The sequence below is a fragment of the Giraffa tippelskirchi genome, chromosome 4 (genome assembly GCF_054371585.1).
Source record: "Giraffa tippelskirchi isolate mGirTip1 chromosome 4, T2T-mGirTip1v1.2.pri, whole genome shotgun sequence".
Taxonomy (NCBI): Eukaryota; Metazoa; Chordata; class Mammalia; order Artiodactyla; family Giraffidae; genus Giraffa; species Giraffa tippelskirchi.
In genome coordinates, this window is record NC_137278.1 from 57,735,411 (window position 1) to 57,753,343 (window position 17,933).

A 17,933-nucleotide genomic window follows, 5' to 3' on the forward strand; every position below is an offset into this window, starting at 1 on the left:
GTATATGTGCATATATATACACACAAACCTTGTATGTACAATATACTTATATACATTAGTGTGTGTGTATATAGTTACATATATAGAGAGACTATTAACAAACAAGAAAAGAAGTGATATTTACAAAATTCAGGACAATGGGGAGTCAGAGATTTGATAGAGAACAGTACAAAATTAGGTGCAATGGTTCTTAAGATAAAGGTTTTTTTTTTTAACTTTTTATTTTATATTGGAGTATAGCCAATTAGCAATGTTGCAATAGTTTCAGGTGGACAGCAAAGGGACTCAGCCATACATACACAAGTATCCATTCTCCCCTAAACTCCCCTCCCATCCAGGCCACATTATTTTGAGCTGAATTCTGATAAAGGTTTTCGATTATTCATTTTATTGCAATGTTTTACAGTCTAACTATCTCTCCTTCTCCCACTCTCTCTCCAGATACATGTATTAACTATTACTTAAAACTTTTCAGAAAGGAATAATAATTTATGACCAATTGTCATTTATCTGAAGAATGCATAAATGGCTCAATTCTAAGACACTAATCTATGCAAAAAACCACTATATTACTTAGCAAAGGATTAAAAAGATTAAAAATTTTAACATTAAAAATTAAATACTAAAAATGATTATCTTAATTGATGCTGAAATAGGAATTAGCAAAGTCTGCCATTTCTAATAAAAATGCTTAGTAAGCTTGAAAGAAAGAAATTTCCTTACTTTTACAAAACTGTCAGAAAACTGCACTACTAAAACTAAACCCTATTTAGTGGTGAAACACAAGAGTCATTCCTACCAGAGCCTGGAATAAGAAAAACAGCCCACCTCCAGCATTTTAATGCTTTGTACATAAAAAATAGAAATAAATAAGGAATAGTAATGTTGGAGAAGAGAAAAACTGGTATTGTCTGCAGACAAGATAAGATCTATAGAGAACTGGTAGGAAAATTGCAATATTGTTCAGCAAGATCAATGATCAAAAAACCAACCTACAAAACAATAGCTTTTTAATACCTTATTAATAGCCAATTTAAAATATTATAGAAAACACATTTTTATCACAGAGAAGCATGAAAACCTATACAAAAGCTTAAAAAATGTGTTGCAGGTGATTAAATTTAGAGACACAGTATGTTTCTAAATTGGAAGAGGAAATGGCAATCCACTCCAGTATTCTTGCCTGGAGAATTCCATGAACAGAGGAGCCTGGTGGGCTACAGTTCATGGGGTCGGAAAGAGTCAGACACGACTGAGCAACTATCACTCACTTACTCACTCGTGTTTCTAAATACAAATACTCAGCAACATTTATTAGGCACCTAGAGTATGCCTGACTTTTCTTCTACATACTAAAGATAACACAGGAAAAAATGATTATTGCAATGAGGGAGTGATGGATATTAAACATAGAATTAAAGAGAAATAGTATCCTATGGTGGAGAAGGTAACGGCACCCCACTCCAGTACTCTTGCCTGGAAAATCCCATGGACGGAGGAGCCTGGTAGGCTACAGTCCATGGGGTCGCTAAGAGTTGGACATGACTGAGCGACTTCACTTTCACTTTTCCCTTTCGTGCACTGGAGAAGGAAATGGCAACCCACTCCAGTATTCTTGCCTGGAGAATCCCAGGGACGACGGAGCCTGTTGGGCTGCCGTCTATGGGGTTGCACAGAGTCGGACACGACTGAAGTGACTTAGCAGCAGCAGTATCCTATGGTGATAAGTATTATGGAAGAAATATAAAGCAGCAAAAGAGGATTGGGAGGGTGAGGGTTGCTATTTAAATACAGCAGTCATCAAAGTCCTTATTGGAGAAGTTGTATTTTAGCAACAACAGTCGCTCTCTTGGAAAGAGAATGCAGGCCAGGGAACGGCAAACACAAGAGCCCTGAGTGGACTCAAGCCTTGTCAGGTGTGAGCTGGAGGAAATGAGCATTAGGATGGAAGAGGTGAGGGACTGCGGCCGGGGCGAATGGAGCCAGGCAGACTGTTCTAAGAATTTGACTTTCACAGTGGGAGGGCTGAAGACACTCTTGCCTTCTCTTTCTGATAGTTTGTTATTAATATATAGAAATACAACATATTTCTGTATATTAACCTTGTATCCTGCAATTTTACTGAATTCATTTATTTGTTCTAATGGTTTATAATGGAGATTTTAGACTTTTCTATATATATTATCTTTCCTTTTGCAGCTAGTGACAGTTTAACTTCTTCCCTTCATACTTAGATGCCTTTTCTTTCCTTTTCTTGTCTGATTATTGTGGCTGGAACTTCCAATATTATGTTTTATTAAATGAAAATGCAAGTTAGAGAATTCTACTTTTTAAAATTTAAAATCTATATGAGTAATGTTAGAAATCCATTTAGTGATTTTAATTTACAAAGTTCTGTTCTTTAAAAATTTGCTTAATATTGCTTAAATTGCTAATTTGATGGCTGTATTATTTTTGAATATTAGCATTGCTTTCTTAATAGCAGTGTTTCATATTCTTACTTGATACAAATTCTATCCTTCTGACAAATGTATAAGGTGTGCCAGTTATTCACACCTGTGGAATTCCTGAAATTCCATGTGACATTAAAGCATCATGATACGGTGGGTGGAAGTGTCCTAAATTAGAATGCTCATGCTAAGCATAAAATAAACAAGGCAATATAAGATTGGCCCTGCAAACCCAGTGTCATGTGAAATCAGCTTAGTAAAACAAGAATGTGTGTAACAAATATCATGACATGAATGAAATTGGTTAAAGTTTAAAAAGAGTGTTTGTGATTACAGCTCTAAGCTTCAGTTACCAGAATTTATCCCCTTCCCCTGAAAATTTGCTATGTTTTCATGCATTAGTTTTCCTTTATGGAAAAAGAGCAAATTAGAAGAAAAAGCATCATATTCACCTTGGTAGAAGAAGAAGAACAAATTTTAAATTTAGGAAATAAACGTGGTTGTATAATTTGATAATAAATGAATAGGACTTCCCTGGTGGTCCAGCTGTTAAGACTCTGAGCTTCCAATACAGAGGACTTGGGTTCGATCCCTGGTCAAGGAACTAAGAGCCTGCATGGTATGCAGTAATGTGGCAAAAAAATTGTGTCAATAGGTTAACATTGGTTAATGTCATGTGTTCTCTGTAGTGCTGGCACACATATGAGAAATATGTAAATGATGAGTAAATGATGAAAGTCTCATTACAATTTTAGTGTTTGAGAAGAAGACATGTTATTTTGGTATGTATCATACATATTTGAAAGACAGGATAGCTTAAAATTGTGAATGCAGGAATAAATTTATGGTGCTGAGCATGCTTGAGTGCTAAGTCGCTTCAGTCAATTCCAACTCTTTGCGACTCTGTGGACTGTAGCCCGCCAGGCTCCTCTGTCCATGGGATTCTCCAGGCACAAATACTGGAGTGGGTTGCCATTTCCTCCTCCAGGGGATCTTCCCGACCCAGGGATTGAACCCACATCTCTTATGTCTCCTATATTGGCAGGTGGAATCTTATCCACCAGCGCCACCGTTGTTTCAAGAAATATCTTTAGTTACCTTTCACAAAATAAATATTTATTGCATACCTTCCATGTGCCCATAAATTCTGTGCATTCAAACGTATGCACTCAGAGGGAGAACTTTTAAAAGAAATGCTTTCTTTTTGTCAACAAGTTTGTGAAGTGAGCGCGAGGAAGGAGCTGGATCTTTTGTTACCTTGTCTGCGTTCTCAGAGGCTTTTCAAAGAGGGCTTCTCTCTGCTGTGAGTGTGCTTCCAGTGTTCACATCTGCATTTTCTGGATTCTAACAAGGCCTCTGAATGCAAATCAGGTGAATCACTCCAATGTTTACAGAAGTCCTGGAAATGCTGGACTTGTTTAGACTCTGGGAGGTTGCTCTCCAAAATTTCCTCAGGAATTTTCATGCAAAATTTTGACTCTTGGCATTTTTACTGTGAATATTCACATTAGTGTGTATGCCTTCCCCATCTCATGAGTCTAATCAGCAGGACTGATCCACATGACTACACTGAAATTTTTTTTTTTTTTTTTTTATAAATTTATTTATTTTAGTTGGGGGCTAATTACTTTACAATATTGTAATAGTTTTTGCCATACATTGATATGAATCAGCCATGGGTTTACATGTGTTCCCCTTCCTGGACCCCCCACCCACCTCCCTCCCCATCCCATCCTTCTGGATCATCCCATTGCCCCGGCCCTGAGCCCTTGTCACATGCATCGAACATGGAATGGTGCTCTGTTTCACATATGACAATACACATGTCTCAATGCCATTCTCCGAGAACATCCCACCCTCCTCCCTCAGAGTCCATAAAATTGTTCCATGCATCTGTGTCTCTTATTCTGTCTCGCATATAGGGTTATCGTTACCATCTTTCAAATTCCATATATATGCATTAGTATACTGTATTGTTGTTTTTCTTTCTGGCTTACTTCACTCTGTATAATGGGCTCCAGTTTCATCCATCTCAGTAGAACCGATTCAAATGTATTTTTTTTAATGGCTGAGTAATATTCCATTGTGTATATGTACCACAGCTTCCTTATCCATTCATCTGCTGATGGACATCTAGGTTGCTTCCATGTCCTGGCTATTGTAAACAGTGCTGCGATGAACATTGGGGTACACGCGTCTCTTTCAATTCTGGTTTCCTCGGACTACACTGAAATTTTATCTCCAGGATCAGAAAAGAAATAACTTGCCATTGTTAATAATAATGACCAGTTTTTCATGAGGATTTATTATGTTCAGGGGCTTCCCAGGTGGCGCTAGTGGTAAAGGACCCACCTGCCAATGCAGTAGACATAAGAGATGCAGGTTTAATCCCTGGGTTGGTAAGATACCCTGGAGAAGTAAATGGTAACCCACTCTAGTATTCTTCCCTGGAGAATCCCATGGGCAGAGGAGTCTGGTGGGCTACAGTCCATGGGGTTGCAGAGTCAGACACCACCGAGCGACTAAGAACCACCACTTTGTGCGCCAGACACTGTTCTGAGACTTACATAAGTTCATTTATTCAACCCTCTCAAGCAGATTATCATCAAAATATTCTTTCTGACTCAAGATATTTGAAATGAAGGATAAAAATAGACCCCACAGACCGTTAAAGGAAAAATCGTTAAGAGACACCAAATGAAAAATTTTCAAGTGACATGAGTTGAAAATTCACAGAAGAAAAGCAATATGGAATGGTTAATAAACACAAAAGTAGATCTTTCATAAGTAATTAAAGGAATTCAAATTTGTATAACCACAAGTTACCATTTTTCTATTATAAAATGAGCACAATTAGAAAATCATTAATGGTACTGATAAAGGTACAGTTGACCCAAACACCAATGAAGAGACGTAATTGTTTCAACAATATGTATACAGATATTTTGTTTTTAGCTGTTAAGCATTTAATTATACACAATGAATTTATTTTAAAGTGACCTTGGTATTTAATAGAGGAAATATTAAAATCTTTGGAAATAATATGGACCATATAGTAACTGGTTTCCCAAATTGAAAAAAATCTAGACCCTTTGAACCATATGTGTAAATAAACACATGGTGGATCAAGATTTTAATTATTTTTAAAAATCTTTAAAGTTAGTAAGATGAAAGACAGGGAAATACTTCAATGAGACACACAATACAAATTATAAAGGTAAAAATTGATACTTTGACTATAAATTTTTGAAAACCCATATAACAAAAGGCAGCACATGTAAGATTTGAAAGATAGACTGGGAAAAGCTATATCAAAGAATTGATCTATAGAACTATAAATAATTCATATTCAGCTATTGATAGACACATCATTATAGGAAAAATAGAAAATCGAAGAAAAATGGTCCAAGGATATAAACAGAAAATTCACAGAAGAAAAATCTAGAAAGACAAAAATGTGAAAAGATGTTCAACATTAAGAGTAATCAGAATTCTTTCAGAATTTGATGGATTAAGAGAACAAAAGTTAAACAAGAATCCAGGAAATTAAAGCAACACTTTGCTCAAACATTTAACATACTGTATTCTAAGTAGGATGTAAGTGGTATAACCTCTGGTTTCTTAGTTAAATACTGGACCATCGAGGACTCTTTAATGCAGAACAACCAGTGTACCACAAATGGTCCACAAATGTGCTGAGATGCTGTTCCTCTTACTTATCCAGAAAACCGGGCAGGGCCTAGGCAGTCAGTGCCCCACCCACCCACCAGACAGTCTCATCCATTCATCCAGTGTGCTGTGCAACTGTTACCATTTCTATGTAGCCCACCCATAATATATAAAAAATGTCAGGAAGTATCTATTTGAAGATTTCCAAAAGGCTGAGATTTTGCACATATTTTCTTGCCATAGAAACTGAAATCAACAGTAAACCTGTTAAAAATTTTAAAAATACCTTCCTTAAAAATAAAAGCAAACAAACAAAAAATCAATGATAATAACAAAACTTAACTTCTTGGAAATTCAGTAATATCCTTCTAAATAACCCCTATGTCAATGATGTAATTAGAACTGAACAGTCAAAATACGTAAAGAAGAAATTACTTCATATACATACTCAGGGGACTTCCCTGGACCAGGGCAGGGAGCATGGGTTGGATCCCTGATCAGGGAACTAAGATCTCACATGCTGTGTGGTGTGGTCCAAAAAAAATTTTTTTAACACTTAGAGAATATAGTCAAAACTAAAATCAGGAAGAAATGCATAGCCTTGGAAGTTTTTATGAAGTAGAAGCCTCCTTCTTGATTATAAAGGGCTTGGTGCTAGTTAATCAATTTTATGACATCACACACCTTCTATAGAAGTAGGATCTATTTTATATTTTCTGGTAGAGTTGTCTGCAAGAATTTATATTTTGAGATACAAGTTATTTTTATAATAAAAGATAAAAGAGCTGGGCTGTAATCCTGCCTCTAACTCCAGGGATGCTTAAGAAAAATTTCATCCTCATTCAACCTTTTTGCAGTATCAACTCAAGGACTATATCTATCCCAGAGAGGTCTCTAGACATGTCACTCCTGGTTGTCAAGATTGCATGTTTTGTCATCTGTGATTTGCTGTCAGTTGCATGAATTGGGCACTTACCCACTCAAGTATGACACAATTAGCAAGCTGTTTATACTGATGAACCCCAGGTCTGGGTGTTACCTATGTTGATGGCATTTGCATTCAAGTCAGTGGTCAGTCAGTGCTCAGTTCTCAAGTTCAATACGAATTTGTGTTTGGAGGTTGGAGGTCTTGTCTGAGTGTCTAGTGAAGCTCTAGCTTCTCTCCTAAAGCCAGGGGTAGTTTGTGCTGGATAAGCCTACTGGGTACATTTGAATGAGTCTAGCCTGAAATCCATAAATGCTGCCTTTCAGGTCAGTTCAGTTCAGTCTCTCAGTTGTGTCCATCTCTTTGAGATCCCCATAGACTGCAGCATGCCAGAACTCCCTGTCTATCACCAGCTCCCGGAGTTTACTCAAACTCATGTCCATTGAGTTGGTGATTCCATCCAACAATCTCATCTTCTGTCATCCCCTTCTCCTCCCACTTTCAATCTTTCCCAGCATCAGGGTCTTTTCAAATGAGTCAGTTCTTTGCATCAGGTGGCCAAATTATTGGACTTTCAGCTTCAGCATCAGTCCTTCCAATGAATATTCAGGACTGATTTCCCTTAGGATGGACTGGTTGGATCTCCTTGGAGTCCAAGGGACTCTCAAGAGTCTTCTCCAATACCACAGTTCAAAAGCATCAATTCTTCCGCGCTCAGCTTTCTTTACAGTCCAACTCTCACATGCATACATGACTACTAGGAAAGCCATAGCTTTGACTAGATGGACCTTAGTTGGCAAAGTAATGTCTCTGCCTTTTAATATGCTGTCTCGGGTGGCCATACCTTTTCTTCCAAGGAGTAAGCGTCTTTTAATTTCATGGCTGCAATCACCATCTGCAGTGATTTTGGAGCCCCCAAAAATAAAGTCTGCCACTGTTTCCATTGTTTCCCCATATATTTCCCATGAAGTGATGGGACTGGATGCCATGATCTTAGTTTTCTGAATGTTGAGCTTTAAGTCAATATTTTCCCTCTCCTCTTTCACTTTCATCAAGAGGCTCTTAGCTCTTCTTCACTTTCTGCCACAAGGGTGGTGTCATCTGCATATCTGAGGTTATTGATATTTCTCCTGGCAATCTTGATTCCAGCTTGTTCTTCATCCAGCCCAGTGTTTCTCATGATGTACTCTGCATATAAGGTGTACTATGTAGGGTGACAATATACAGCCTTGACCTACTCCTTTCCCTATTTGGAACCAGTCTGTTGTTCCATGTCCAGTTCTAACTGTTGCTTCCTGACTGCACACAGATATCTCAAGAGGCAGGTCAGGTAGTCTGGTATTCCCATCTCTTTCAGAATTTTCCACAATTTGTTGTGATCCACACAGTCAAAGGCTTTGGCATAGTCAATAAAGAAGAAATAGATGTTTTTCTGGAACTCTCTTGCTTTTTCAATGATCCAAAGGAGGTTGGCAATTTGCTTTCTGGTTCCTCTGCCTTTTCTAAAACCAGCTTGAACATCTGGAAGTTCACGTTCATGCACAGTTGAAGCCTGGTTTGGAGAATTTTGAGTATTGCTTTACTAGCATGTGAGATGAGTGCAACTGTGTGGTTTGAGCATTCTATGGCATTGCCTTTCTTTGGGATTAGAATGAAAACTGACCTTTTCCAGTCTTGTAGCCACTGCTGAGTTTTCCAAATTTGCTGGCATATTGAATGCACCACTTTCACCACATTATCTTTCAGGATTTGAAATAGCTCCACTGGAATTCCATCACCTCCGCTAGCTTTGTTCATAGTGATGCTTCCTAAGACCCACTTGACTTCACATTCCAGGATGTCTGGCTCTAGGTGAGTGATCACACCATCGTGATTATCTGGATTGTGAAGATCTTTTTTGTATTGTTCTTCTGTGTATCCTTGCCACCTCTTCTTAATATCTTCTGCTTCTGTTAGGTCCATCCGTTTCTGTCCTTTATTGTGCCCATCTTTGCATGAACTGTTCCCTTGGTATCTCTAATTTTCTTGAAAAGATCTCTAGTCTTTCCCATTCTATTGTTTTCCTCTATTTCTTTGCACTGATCACTTTAGGAAGATTTTAAAGTCTCTGGACAGTACAGTGTGCATAACGAATATTTGTCACAACAGAGAGAATTTGCTCTGCTGAAATGGGAACCACAGCTGTAGGTCCTTAGACGTTAATTCTCTTCAGATCTGTTATGTATTATATAAAATAATTTATTCATAAAAGTGGATGCTTAGTCTGTCAAAATAACAATATTTAGGGCTAATTCTAAGAATATTCTGTGATTAACCAATTATTCAGAGACTCAAAAACTCATATCACACCTTTAGTTCACACATATAGACTTCTCTTTAAGATGATAAAATTTCAAGAGGATAACAGAAATTTATCTGCTAGACACAGGATTTTAATAGAAATACAGGGAAGGGTGGGCAAGGTGATGAAAGTAGAGTATTAAGAGAATTTTCTAGGAACTTTCTCAATAGAAGCGATTCAAATGGAAGGAGGGCTCCTTTTCCTATGCTTCCTTCCCCCAATTGGTAGTTGCTGATGTTGGGCAAGAGTATGTGATGCCTGGATCTTAGCAAGTACTTTGTGACCTTGAGGCTGGGTATAGTGTGCTAGAGACAGCAGAGCAGGAAGACAGATCCAGCCTGGGAGGATGAGGGAGTCACTCAGCTGCCCACTGGCCTTGAAGTGATGGCTCTGGATGTATTTTATGTGAGAAGAAAAAAAATCCTTATTTCTTTGATCCCTGGTCAGGAAACGAACATCCCACATGCCACATGGTGTGGCTAAAATGAAAAACAAACAAACAAAAAGGATTTCTTCTTAGGAACTTCCCTTAAGTCTGTCTCCTCCTCTGACTCACAGTAATATCTTGTGGCATTGTCTTCACCAGTTACAATTCTGTGTTTCATCTTAAGATGCTCATTCACCTGAATCAACATCGTGTTGTGGAGCAGGTGCTGGTTGGATGTTCTTTTCTCCATGTTTCCCACCTCCATCAACAGGTTAGTGTCTTTCCCTGTCTGTCTTTGCACTGCACCCTTTGTGATTATTTGTTAGACGTGCACACGTGTATTTGTAGGTGCACATGGGCACATACATATGGTCTGTCTCAGAGCTAACCTGTTCCACTGGTCTGTTCTGTTCCCTGTTCTCCTATGAGCTCCGTGCTGTTATCCTGACTTTTATTACCATGGTTTTAGAAACTGTCCTAATATCTAGAAAATCAGAGCTCACTTATTTGATTTTCCTTTTCAGAACTGAATTAGCTATTTTGCATATGAATTTCAGGTGGGATTTTTGTTAAGATTGCAGAGATTTTCCAGATGAATTTGGTTAACGCTGACATCATGACATCCCACCTAAGAACATGGAATAGATTTTCCTTTATGTCACTTAATAGAGTTTAAACTTTTACTCTATAAAGCCTTGGGTGTTGCCACTTAAAAATTTCATGCCTAGGGGTTTTATAGTTTTATGGCTGTTGCTGCTAAGATTTTATTTTAAATTATGTTTTCTACTTGGTTATTGCCCTTATAGAACAATGCTGTTGCAGTTTACAAGGTAGTATTTTATTTGGCAACTGACTCACATCTCCTATTTCTAGAAGCCTAATTTCATTCTGTTCCAGAAAGTGATAATTTTACCTCTTCTGTTCCTGTCTTTTTCCTTCTCATTTCTTTTTCTTTCCTTACTTTGTTGGTGAGGCCTGATTTTAAACCTTAATGGTAATGGTAAGATAAAATTTGATCTTAAAGGATATTAAGAGGCAGAGACATGTGTGTCTAAAGTTTCTTTTTTAAGTGTGATGATTAGTGTAGGTGTTGCTGTAAAATATTTATTTATGTAGGGATGTTTTATCCTATTTCTATTTGGCAAGATTTCTAGTTTAAAGGTGCTGAATCTTCTCAAAGGTAGTCCACATGCTTTATGGACAATCTCTTTGCATTCCCAGCATGAAATGATGAAAACTTCCTCCTTCATGCCCTCCACTTCACCCACTTTCCCTCCAACTCTGTTATCTTTATATTCCTTTTGCATTATCAAAGTTTCTTATTTATATTATGTTTGGCAACTAAAATTAAATCTTTCATATTTTATATTTTCATACTTTTTATGGATCACAAAATTTTAAAAATAATAGCCCTCAGAGTCCTATGATTATAAAATAATTGTCACTCTAGAATCAAGTTTTATGATTTGTTCTAAGATAAAGGAACATAGTTTCATGTCATCCAGCTCATCTCCTCAGCAGGCCGTTCTTGACACTTTTGAGGGATCCACCTCCAGGTTTGCTCAGGACTGAGGGGCTTCCTGGAGATTTTTCTACCAAACCTAGGGATGCCTACCCCAGTCTCAGGTTGCTTTTTCTTTCTTTCCAAACTATTATATTTTCCCTGCCTATATGCCTTCACCAGGATTATAAACTCTGTGAGACTAGGGCCCTTTGTTTCTTTTGTTTTCTTTATTACTGTTTCCCCAGAACTTAGAATAACACCTGACACAAACTATAGAACTTGGTTGCATGAATGATTCAAACGGGTAAAAAAAATTTTTTTAAATCCACCACTATAAGCAAGAAGGAACCATTAAATCTTGCAATCTTGTGGGGATATGAGAGGTCAGTTCTCTAAAGGCACTTTTGTCCTGGGATGTTATAGACAGAAAAACAAAACAAAAACAAAAAAACCCTTTGTTCACTTGGTCACCCCTCTCATTCTATGTCTCATTTACTTAAATTTTTTTAAAAATTTAAATATTTTTGGATATGTGTGAAAGAGGTGAATATATAAAGAAGATTTAAAGATTTAAAAATGTGAAGAGATTGAAGAGCGGAAAAGTTCGCACGAGCTTTGTGCGTGTGTGCTCAGTCACTAAGTCATGTCCAGCTCTTTGCAAGCCCTCGGACTGTAGCCCACCAGGTTCCTCTGTCTATGGAATTCTCCAGGCAAGAATACTGGAGTGGGTTGCCACTTCTTTCCAGGGGATCTTCCCAACCCAAGGATCGAAACTGCGTCTCCTGCATTGGCAGGAAGAGTCTTTATCCCTGAGCCACCAGGAAAGCTGTATTAATGTTATATGTCGCTGAATATGATTACAAAGAATAGAACCATGAGAAGGGCAAAATATCTCTTTACTCAGAGATCGGGTGAAGAACTTTCTCCTTGCGCTGTTGATCTCTGACACTGCGGGTGCTGAACTGGGCCCCCAGACTGGTTCTGCTGCCCCTGAGTTCTGAGCATCGTCAAAACAAGTGAACTCAAAATCTCACCCCTTCAAACTGATTTGCTCTTCAAGTTAGAACTTGAACTTGCAACCTCTGAAAGGCCAGCATGGTGCCTTCATATATGTGTGAGCTGAAAGTCATATAAGTTTCCTCATGGAGCTTGTTCAAAAAAATCAAAGAAAAGTGTCTAAGCAGAACTTTGAGATTTCTATCGCAGCTCAGGAGGTGTCAGGACAGAGTTAACTGAGGCTGTTCAGGTTTGGCTCATTCAAGTTTTATCCCAGAAATTCTGGTTTTGAATAAAAGCGGATGGATTTGGAGAAACAGAAAGTGGCTGGATTCCTCAGCTGTTACTAAAAGAAAAAAACAAGAATAAAGGCAGAAACAAGTCTAGGGAGTTGCCCTCAAGATCTTGCCCTCAGATCTTTGATAAAAAGTAATATTAAAAGAAAAAAGATATGAAACTTGGCATTCAGAGAAATAAACATCATAATCTCAACAGATCTGAGATAAGAAATAGACATTTTCTTTCTGGACTTTGGGCGAAGTGAAGTTGCAAGGGGAAAGCTGTCTGAAAACTGAGCCTTTCGATCTTCTGCTCCTGTTTTCCTCTTTCCTCTTTCATTCCAGGGTATTTTTTTTTCTCTCTGCCTTCCTCTTTCTTCTCCTTTCTAAAAAAGACTATTGCCATTTTGGAACTCTCAGGTAAGTAGACAGCTGAGGAGAATTCATGAACTTTTTCCTAGCTCCGCTCTGCCTACTGGGGTCTGCACTGCTTGACAAATCAGTTAGGGGATATTTCCCGAAGTAGATGAAATAGAATTGGCCCTGGCCAGGCCTGTGGTTCATCTCCTTGCTGCTGGAGCTGCCTGGGATTCCTGCTTGGTGAACCTCTGGGGGCCTTTGTCATCTGTCCTCTCTGCTTAGCTGTCCCGATTCTTACTTCTCTTCTCCAAAAAAGTGCTATGAAAAGTCAGTTCCTGGCAAGGTGATGCTGGTTTATGAGTGTGTTTAGACTTGAGTCCCTGTAATTTTACATCTCCCTGTTTGGGTTATTTTTTTTTCTGCAGGAGTGGAGAACAGGGTGATTTACAAAATCTGGGGATTCCACTGTCATCTGACATCCCTCCTCAGAGGAGGTCGGGGATGAGGGCCAGGAGATGTGATGTGGGCTGTGGGTGACCCAGTGACCTCGGGAGGCTGTTAGGCACCTGAGACTCTCTATGTGTGTGTGCTTAGTCATGTCTGACTCTTTGCCACCCCATGGACTGTAGCCCGCCAGGGTCCTTTGTCCATGGAATTCCTCAGGCAAGAATACTGGAGTGGGGTGCCATGCCCTCCTCCAGGAGATCTTCCCAACCCAGGAATCAAACCTGCATCTCCTGCATTACAGGTGATTCTTTACCAACTGAGTCACGAGGAGTGGAAAGTAAATTCATTAAGGAACAGCACTAAAGCACTCTTTCACTTTTATGAGCCAAGGCTGAAAAACTTAAAGCTAAAGAAGAAAGGGGGGAAAAAAAAGGATTCAGAGAGTGTAGTATATCTCACGTAATGAAAAGAATATTTAAAAGTTCATTAAATTGTCCTCCTTCCACGAGAAATGCTCCTATGAGTACTCAGAGCTGGAGGCTTTGAAGGGGGCTGCTAAGTCTTCTGTCAGGAGCTGAGTCTTTCTCTAGGGGGTTCCCACATCCACCTGCCATATGCTATTTTGAATTAAGACTCAGCAAGAGATATGCCTGGATCTCAAAATACAAGCATGTACAGTGATGAGAAGAAAGATTTAACTGCTATGGGGGAGAGAGCAAGCTGCTCTTTTAGTACCTTCCATCTGCAGATTTTCACGTTTCTTATTTCAGAAGAGGTCGGCAGCTAAATTTGACTTTTTGTGTAATTATTTTAGCTGAAGTCAAGGAGCCATTTTTGTTTCAGAAAAGCCTATCTGATTTTTCCCTCCAGAGAATGATTAAATGAGTTTTATGAAATGTTGAGCCTTAACCTGTTGGACATTAAGATCATTTCTACATCATCAAGAAAATGTCTATTTTTCTGGCTGGCGAGTAAGCTGTAATTGTCGCACAGATTCGGTGCAAACTGGAAAATTTCACGGAATTTCCTATAGGACTTTCTACCACCTACTTCTATACTGTCAGCTGGTAGGTGAGTGCAACGTCACTTCAGTTGTGTCTGACTCTGTGATCCTATATGTATGTAGCTTGCCAGATTCCTCTGTCCTTGGGATTCTCCAGGCAATCATACCGGAATGGGTTGCCATACCTTCCTCCAGGGGATTTCCCGACCCAGGGATTGAAACTATGTGTCTTACACTCCGGCACCGATAGGTGTGTTCTTTACCACTGACGCCACTTGGAAAGCACACTGTCAGCTGTAGTAGCTCTGATTCCCTACTTGTTCCAAGAGGAAAGCACTGTCTTAATTTTCTGGTTGCACTGGTGTTCTCCGTTGAACTTTGGAATTACTTGACTGTCAGCTGGTCTTTGAAATGTTCTTCTGAATACATATTTTTAAACAGACAGCAATAGCTTTTTAAAATTAATTAATTAATTTTTGGCTGTATTGGGTGTTTGGTGTTAAGTGTGGGCTTTCTCTAGTTGTGGTGCATGGGCTTCTTATTGTCATGGATTGTGTCATGGAGCACAGGTTCTAGGTGCATGGGGTTCAGTAGTTGCAGTGCATGGGCTTAATTGCCCTGAGACATGTGGGACCTTCCTGGACCAAGGATCAAACTCGTGTACCCTGCATTGGCAGGTGGATTCTTAACTACAGGACCACCAGGGAAATCTAGCAATTACTCTATTTTAAGATTTGACTTTTATTCAAGGGTGACTGTAAAAACCAAACAACCCAAAAAACAGCAAATGATAAACACCAGGCTGTCTGTCTATGGTCTGTTGGGCCAGTGATGTCATGAGACATTATTCTTCTGGTTATAAGTGTTTAACTGTGAAGACCACAGGCTTTAGGGAGACATAGGCCTGGTTTAGAATTTAGTTCTGCCACATAATAACAGGATCATCTTTGGCAGGGCAATTCGTTTCAGTTCCAAGTTCCTTGCTGTATTTGGTGGGGGAGTCCATGAGAGCGGGTGAGAGGTGCCTGCAGAGCTCATGTTCTCCATGCCATCCCCAGGTCATTGCCATCTAAGGCACATTTCCATCTGGCCTAAATCATCTATCCTTATACACACTCTCTTATTCTTTGCCCTTGCATTGTGGGGGAAATTTAAGTTTATATATTTTTTAAAAATTGTATATTGTGAAATTGGCTTTTGTGTGTGTGTGTAGCTCTTTGAGTTTTAAGGCAAGTAGAGAGATTTGTGTCGTTGCAATTCCATCCCCAAGCCAGTTCCCTTGTGCTGACATTCTGCAGTCAGAACTCTCCATCCCATCCCTGAAACCGCTGATCCGTGCTCCATCCATCCCTTCAGTCTTATCCTTTTGTCTTTTGCTGTTTTGTCTTTCAGAAAGTTACATTCGCAGAATTACACAGGCTGTCGTCTTTTGAGCCTGGCTTTCTCCTCTTTGCTCGGTTTCTCTGGGAGCATTGATGTTATTGAGCATGTCACTAGCTTGTCCCTGTTTATTATCTGCTGTGTAGAGAGGGTCAGAATATGTTTGTCCTTTTACTGTTGAATGACACTTGGGTGCCACTGGCGTTTCTATTGTGCTTACTGGACTTTCCTTTTCCTTTTTCCTTTCTGGGCTTTGCTTACAGCATTCCAAAACCAGACTTCTTGTTCAGTCTCTGTGTCTTCCTTTTGCACAACTGTCTTCCATGAGCCTTGCACTTAGGTTCTCATAGTGAGAAGGAACAAGAAGGATCAGTTCCCAGGCCATAACTTCCACCGATCCCTCTCTGAATCATCCCAGTGGAATCATTCTCTTTCTTTCTCCTTTGTTCATGACTCTGTTGTGGGTCACATGTGGACGTGGTATACCCGCCTCCCTCTAAACCCCTTGAGGTATAGGTTTTATCCACCCTGATGTCCAGCACGGTTCAGAAGATTTCTTGTACAAATTGAGTTGAGTTGAACATGATTGTGTAAAGGGTTGAGTCAGTAAAAATCATGAAGCAGTAGGAGGTCTTTTTTTGCTTTCTAATCTATTTGTACCAGTTTCCCTGATTTTTCAAGCAGTGTTTTGTGGTCCTGTGAACTCTCTTCTTCTCTACTATGTCTTCTTGTTGTTTAGTTGGTAAGTCATGTCTGACTGTTCTAGCTCAGATCATTTGCACTGAATCACAAATGATGGGTGGCTTAAAATATTTCCCCAGAGTATTTGAACTTTTACAGGAATCAGAGTCCTCAGGTGTGGGGATGGACGTATGAAGTTGGCATTTTCTAGGTAAATCTGACTGTGAGGGTAGGATATCTCTGAAGATACTGCCCCTTCCAGAACACACAGAACAGAGCTGAGGTCATTACCATCATTATTATTGACGCACATCCCTGTGCCTCTCATCTCTCCCTGAGGAAGAGCTGAGAACTTGACCACAAACCCCAGCAGTTGCCACTGGTTGTGGATGATGCATAATTACTCTTAACTTACCATACTTTATGTGGTGAACCTTCTCCTTCATTCATCAGTCAGTAATAGCATTTACCGACTTCTAACTCAGAGTGGGTTGTTTGTATTTTCATAAGTCCTAACTTAAGGAGCTCAGGAGTTAAGTGTTGGAGGCAGAAGTCTGCACCGTCTCTCTGCACTGGCCCGATTGCTCCACCCAGTGTGAGAACAGTGTGATGAGCATTGTCCTTGCTGAGAGTGGTCCATATCTGTTTTGTTTCGTTCAGATGTGCTTCAGGTTACACTGGAGCAGGAGTTTCATCTTATCTGAGGAGAACGGAGTGGTTAATGATGGGGAAAGACCAGAAAATGTGCAAGTGGGGAGGGATTTTTGGTTGGTTTGCTTTTTAATACTTTTTTTAGATACTCTTTTTCTTTATGGTTTATCACAGGTTTATTGATGATAGTTCCCTGTGCTATACAGTAGGACCTTGTTGTTTATCTATACTATACATAATAGTCTGCATTTGCTAATCCCAAACTCTCAATCCATCCCTCCCTCTCCTCCCCTCCTCCTTGACAATGATAGGTCTGTCCTCTATGTCTGTGAGTCTGTTTCTGTCTTGTAGACATGTTCATTTGTGCCATATTTTGAAGAAGATTATGAACTGGCCCCAGGAGGAGTGGTTCCAGGGAACCAGAGGGTGGAGCCTGGATTTCGAACCAGACTGACTGGAGTGTATCCCAGGGCTGTCCCTGAAATTCGTCAAGCTGTCCATGGCTCAGAGTCTCAATTTACTGTCTGCCACATAGAGAATCACACCCACTCAACAGGACTGATGTACAAATCGCACAATACATGGCATCTAAGGTGTTCTTGGCACAGGGAGAGGCTCAGTAACATGTATATGCCACTGTGGGAAGTGGGGAGGGCTCATCATTGTGGGAACATCCCCAGGGAGGCTGGGAAGGCTGGCGATGAGATGAATGGAGGCGGAGTTTGAAGAGACTGAGATGGGGCAAAGGGCCCAGTGAGGTCGAGGTGAGGAGTCTCTTTGGTGAGGGACCAAGGGCTGCAGTGGAGAATGGCACATCTTCA